Source organism: Rutidosis leptorrhynchoides, chromosome 3 (assembly GCF_046630445.1).
Source record: "Rutidosis leptorrhynchoides isolate AG116_Rl617_1_P2 chromosome 3, CSIRO_AGI_Rlap_v1, whole genome shotgun sequence".
Lineage (NCBI taxonomy): Eukaryota > Viridiplantae > Streptophyta > Magnoliopsida > Asterales > Asteraceae > Rutidosis > Rutidosis leptorrhynchoides.
Window position 1 is genome coordinate 503444053 of NC_092335.1, and position 7325 is coordinate 503451377.

The window sequence follows — 7325 nt, forward strand, 5'->3', positions numbered from 1 at the left end:
TCGCTTCTCGTATAGGTGGAATTGTTAGACTTGTGTATAGGTCCAATTGGCACGGTTGTGCATTTTGGTTGACCACTTTAGCGAGGTGCACACTTTGTGTGTACGTTATCATATGGGCGTGTGATGTGGACTTATATAACCCCAATGACGAAGAGTTAATATAGTGAGTGGAATAATTATATGCGTAGGTATATAATGTATTTATTTGTTGTAGCGTGAGATGTGAAGTGTCGATGTGCTAAGACACCACATTTCACGTGACGAGTGAAGTGTCGATGTGCTTAGACACCACTCAAAGTAATGTGACAGGTGAAGTATCGATGTGTTAAGACGCCACCCGGGGTGAAGTGTCGATGTGTTAAGACACCACCCGGAGTGAAGTATCGATGTGCTAAGATGCCACTCCAAGAGAATAACGGGTGAAGTGCCGATGTGTTAAGGCGCCACTCGAGGTGAAGTATCGACGTGTTAAGATGCCACCTCAAGTAAAATGAAGAGTGAAGTGTCGAAGTGTTAAGACACCACTCGGGGTGAAGTGTCGACGTGTTAAGACGCCACCCGGGGTGAAGTATCGAAGTGTTAAGATGCCACCCGTTGGGTTAGTGTACGAAGTGTTAAGTGCACTAATGGTTGTTATGAACATCGATGACTTGTTTCATGAAGTCATTCCCTTGCGAAGATTTGGTTAACCATGGTTATTGTGTTGTAAGCGTAAGCAAATTATGTTATTCGAGATATATATATATATATATATATATATATATATATATATATATATATATATATATATATATATATATATATATATATATATATATATTGTATACATATATTGTTGTATTGTCGTGATGTAGCTAACCCTCCGGGTGTAGCTTATTGGTATTGTTCACATCGTTGTTGGTGAACTTATATTTTGTTGATGTATCTTTAGCTCGTTGCTTAGTGATCTTACGGTATGCTTAGACTAGCTTGCCTTTATGCTTGGATGCTCCGGTATGCAGTATTTGGTTTTGTGTGGCGTGTCCATTTTATGCATATATATGTATGTAGTATATTCTCACTCACTAAGCATTAGCTTACCCTCTCGTTGTTTACCTTTTTATAGATTTGCATGGTTGCGGTGGCTCGGGTAAGCGTGGGACTAGTGGACTCGCGTAGTTGCTTTAGAAGGCTTGCTTTTAGATTGATTAGGATTGGGTAGAGTATCCCCAATCTTCATGCTCGGCTTTATTTTGTGTTAAAAGTCGTGTGGTCGAAAACTTGAATTTGGTACTTAAAGGGTAATTTGGGCATATGTGGGCCCGGTGTCGTAAAACCCTTTTTATTGATGGAACGTGTTAGTTTTAACTATTATAATATGTTGTGAAAACTTTTTAGTCTAAATGTGGCGGGAAGTGGTCAAACATTTTCGCATTTGGGACTTTTTGGGACAGCAGCCTGTCCAGGCCCTTTTGCGCGCCGCGCGGGGTCATGGCGCGCCGCGCCATTTGCTGCACAAAGAAAAAAAAAATTTTATTCCGCGTTATTGGTAGGATAACGGGTTGGGTTGTTACAAAAAAATAAATACAACACTTTTTCAAAAGGATTCAACTCGAATCCACATATGTTGACTCTTCCGTTCAGCGCACCCGCCGTAGCTTTTGACTTACTTAGGTTGTAAGTATTTCACGGTCATTGCTATTTAAAATACTTTACCCATCACGATGTTTGATATTCATATCTTTCATGATCAAAGAGACACTTCAAGTTTATATGTGAGGTACAAGTAACACACATGACATCCAGCAATGTGGTCACACTGTCAAAGCAAGTACCTTTACCAGCACATAAACTCAAGAGTGGGGTAACCCTCACATAACTTCCATTTTACTCAACGTCAACCGGCATGGTATCTTTCGAATTTTATATGATGAGTCATTATCCTTGTTAGGGCATCTATTTTTGCGGCTGACCCTTGATATTCTGATCCGTAATTCGATATTATATCGTCACCTTGCATCAACAGACCTGCTTGTTTGTAGAAATTCTGTGTTTTTGTGCCAACTCGGCAGACATATCTCCAACAGCTAAATACCCATTACAGAGCCATGCATTTATTAAACAATAATAACTAGTTTGTCACACGCCACGTCACCTTCTCATTGTATCACATGAATGAGCCTCACGTTAGTTCTGACCTCCCCGCACTAGCATCATTGAGTATGGTCTTTCTTCATCTACCTACACAACTCTTATACGAATAACTCCAGATCATTAGTCTAGTAAGCCTATTTCATCCATCAAAGGTCTACCTTGATGAGTCAAGCTTACACTTCCTGGTACATAAGAGCAACAAGATTTTCTCGTCTCATTAGCTCACCGTACACGCTTTAACTTCTACCTTGTAGTGATCGCACACTATTGACTGGATACAACATTCATTTAGCTTCTTTCCTTCCTCACTTAGCAAATTCTTATCGCCCCTTCATTGGTTTGACACCTTCAACCATCAGATACAAGGCTAACAACCCTCAAAATATTATCGACTATCACTACGACAAAGGGTTTTCATATTAATCCCTTTCACATTTTAGATTACTCATAACCAGACAACACCATAACTGACTTAACATGGCTGGAGTCAAATAATACATGAGCAGGTATAGTGGGGCACCTGATGCCACGTCATGTTACTCCCCGTTATCTATTGTCACATAACAAGCTAAATCCTCAGTTTCACATATCGAGGTTTCTATCTTCCCCACTTAAGACAATGGTACTTTCCTCATTGTTCCTTCAAAACCCTTCAATTACTCTCGAAGTTACCCATCTGACATTGCTAACACAAGTCTTCTAAACATCAGCCGACAATGTCAACAGACGTCTTCATCCAACCATAATTCTACCGAATCTTCAATTGCATGTCAGAATCTCTTTCCGACCATCATTGTTTAGGACGGAAGTACTCACTCCCTGAAAATGATCCCACATACATGTGCTTCTTTGCTCTTCATTTAAAAATCGTAATCTTCACAACACTTTCTGTTCAACTGGCGCTTTTAGGTTAAGCACCCTCAACAGGGTTTCCTTCGCGATTCTCATTGTCGAATCATCTAAGGTAGGGTTCACAAACCCATTGATTTCCACACGAGAACGAAACTCGTCACAACCGTCATCATCACAAATTTTCACGTTGTTTGGGATGGAGATCCCACTACACTTATTAGAGAGGTCTTAACTTCCAACTAACAACTTGCAACTGAAACGAGCACCTTTATATGCATCCTTGAAAAGTCTCCAAGTACACTTTAAGATCACTTACTCTCGTAACTATTGATAAGCGTTAACATCGCCACATATCCTCAATATTTCATTTGGTGAACTACAACATTATTCTAATCCTTGCGGATATCGCCAACACAAAAAGCTCCCTGACATGTATCTCTCACTTTCCTATGCCCTAATAACGTGTATTATCCACAAATTTCTCTCAATTAACGTACACCGTTGTCAACACACAAACCCGTAAGGGTAAGGGTGAGTCCTTACAAGACTCTACATGATAACTAATTACTACTCTCTCGGTTCACAACCTTTCTTCATCAATTGGACTCCACTCCAAAGAATTTTCTAGGATCCATCGATCCTCTAGTACATTATTTCACAAAATCATTTCAATCAACGAATTACTATGTGATTACCTACTCATCCCAACCACTCCTAACCATTTCACGTTACTTCGTTCGATACTCAATATATCATGCTCGTGTGACAAGATACATGATTTTAATAATGTTGATCAGGCATTATTAAACACATGTACCTTATCGCCTTCACATGACATAGGAAGTACTTTACATGGAGTAAGGTGACATTCACACAATTCTTTACACAAATCTACAAATACAATTTCACATTCACATTTATATGCATACATATTCACATTCACAATTAAATCACATAATCATTTCATTCACGTACCAATTTTCAATAGGTACTAAACTCTATCACATCATAGCATACACAAAGTGCATATCATCCTATAAATCTCATTAACTACCTCCTCATAGTAATCAACTATCTCCTATCGGAACATCGTTACCTAGCATGAAGCTAAATGAGACATATTCTCACTTTCAATACAACACATAGCATGTATATCGTCTACCTATTGCAATATGCACTAGTCTCATCTTATCATGTCATATCATCAAACACAAAGGTTAGGTCCCACGTATTTGCACATAGCACATAATCCTTACGGTTTAAATCTAGGTAACTATACTCTACAAGCAAGCTCCTAGATCTATTAAACCATGATTTAATACCACTTGAAATGACCTCGATCCATTTTCAGAAAAAACGACAAATTTTTAGTTAGAAATGACACATTTTTTACAAGGTACTGGTGCAGCGCACCACCTGACTAGTGCGGCGCACCACAACACTGGTGTGGCGGTGCACCAAAGAGGAAAAGCGGCGCATCATTTAAGCAAAATTTTAATTTTCGAAGTTAGTAGCTAAAACCACTTTATGCTGCGGCGAACCTCCTTACTGGTGTGGCGCACTACATGCTGAAAGATCAGTTTCGGCCTTTTAAACACATTTTGACCCATTTTCAAGTACACAATTGACACCAAAATGCTCATTTCAATTAACACATGTTTTAATATCATAATTTACATCCAATATACCTTTTCATACTCCAAAATATGAACATTTGACCATTGGGTACACCCGACCCCTTTAAACAACAATAGTGGTTATTTTGACCCGAACGACATAACGACAACAATAGTTCAAAGCATGATTCTTGGGATATCATTATTTCACCTAAAGCACCTACTAAAGGCATCTAGCATCCACAACTAATCTATAAGAAAGTCATCCAAAATCACATTATAACATTAAATAGCTAATCGTTCATCATACTCTTTCTTGTCCAAATCGGAAGCTCTAAAGAGGTATAAATAACAACAGGTAAGCGGAAATGCTTAGGGAATACAATATATGCATATTAATCAACAAAACTCATATGGAGAGTCAAATCCCATACTATACGAATTCATTCACAATTTTGTACAACACGAAACCAAGCACAATTACATACAACACGAAACCAATCACAATTTTTTACAACACGAAATTAAGCACAATTGCATACATCATGAAACCAATCACAATTTCACATTCGATGCTAACCTAGGTCCTTGCTTTGTTCCCAACATGAAGCAAGTATCCTTTGCTGGGTTCCCAACGTGAGGAAAGTTCTCTATCATCTTTCATAAAACACTTACTGCGTTCCCAACGTGAAGTAAGTGCCACTTTGTAACATCCCGCCTTTTTCCGTTTACTTTCCGTCTATTTATTTTAAAGTCCATTATATAGTTATAACATCTTCCGTTAATACGCGTTTTAAAATATTTCGTTTAGCTAATTCGCGCACCCGCTTTTAAACTTGAGGGACTAAACTTGCCCAGAGACCAAAGATTTGACTAGGTCAACTAGTCAAACCTTTCTCCTCCACTCACTCATTCACCTCCCTTTTTCATCTTTGATACTTCCATTTTCTCTCAACTCACTCAACATAAATTCATCATCTAAATTCGATATAGCAAGCGTTCTTCAAAACAAATTACATATTTGGAATTCTTGCAACTTCCTCTTTGATTCCATACCAACTTCATCTCATTTGGGTAACTTTTTAAAAACACTAGATTCTTTGTTCTTGATGTTTTTAACTTATAAAAGTGTTAATTAGTGTCTATGGCTCAAGTCTAACATGAGTATGTGATTTATATGCTCGACCTTGTTATTTTAAGTAACTAGCATGAACTTGAAATTTGGTGTGTTTGATCTTGTGATTTGGTTGCTTAAATGTTGTTAGATGTTAAAAGTGCATGTATTAAATGTGTTACTAACATCACTAGCTTCAATTTGGTGTGTAGGTTGACATGGAAAAGCTTCATAAACATAATTGTTAAGTTTATGATTTTGAGTTAGGGTTTGATAGAAATAAAATGAACTTTTGATGCATTGAATGCTTTGCAATGTTATTTGTAAGTGTCTAGTTATATTGTATGCGTAATTACCTACGAAATAGCGTATCATATGGTGTTTATCGTGTTTCCGGGTTTTAAATCATTAAGTTAGCATATCATATAGATATAGATAATGTGTATAGTTGATTTTAAAAGTGTAGTTAGAAGAATTAACTTTATTTGTGAACAAGTTTAGAATTAACTAAACTATGTTCTAGTGATTACTAGTTTACCACTTCGAATGTGATAGCTTTTTATGTATGAATCGAATGATGTTATGAACATCATTACTACCTTAAGTTCCATGGATAAACCTACTGGAAAAGAGAAAAATGGATCTAGCTTCAACGGATCCTTGGATGGCTCGAAGTTCTTGAAGCAGAATCATGACACGAAAACAAGTTCAAGTAAGATCATCACTTGAAATAAGATTGTTATAGTTATAGAAATTGAACCAAAGTTTGAATATGATTATTACCTTGTATTAGAATGATAACCTACTGTAAGAAACAAAGATTTCTTGAGGTTGGATGATCACCTTACAAGATTGGAAGTGAGCTAGCAAACTTGAAAGTATTCTTGATTTTATGTAACTAGAACTTGTAGAATTTATGAAGAACACTTAGAACTTGAAGTTAGAACTTGAGAGAGATCAATTAGATGAAGAAAATTGAAGAATGAAAGTGTTTGTAGGTGTTTTTGGTCGTTGGTGTATGGATTAGATATAAAGGATATGTAATTATGTTTTCATGTAAATAAGTCATGAATGATTACTCATATTTTTGTAATTTTATGAGATATTTCATGCTAGTTACCAAATGATGGTTCCTACATGTGTTAGATAACTCACATGGGCTGCTAAAAGCTGATCATTGGAGTGTATATACCAATAGTACATACATCTAAAAGCTGTGTATTGTACGAGTACGAATACGGGTGCATACGAGTAGAATTATTGATGAAACTGAACGAGGATGTAATTGTAAGCATTTTTGTTAAGTAGAAGTATTTTGATAAGTGTCTTGAAGTCTTTCAAAAGTGTATGAATACATATTAAAACACTACATGTATATACGTTTTAACTGAGTCGTTAAGTCATCGTTAGTCGTTACATGTAAGTGTTGTTTTGAGACCTTTAGGTTAACGATCTTGTTAAATGTTGTTAACCCAAAGTTTATAATATCAAATGAGATTTTAAATTATTATATTATGATATATTAATATATCTTAATATGATATATACATTTAAATGTCGTTACAACGATAATCGTTACATATATGTCTCGTTTCGAAATCCTTAAGTTA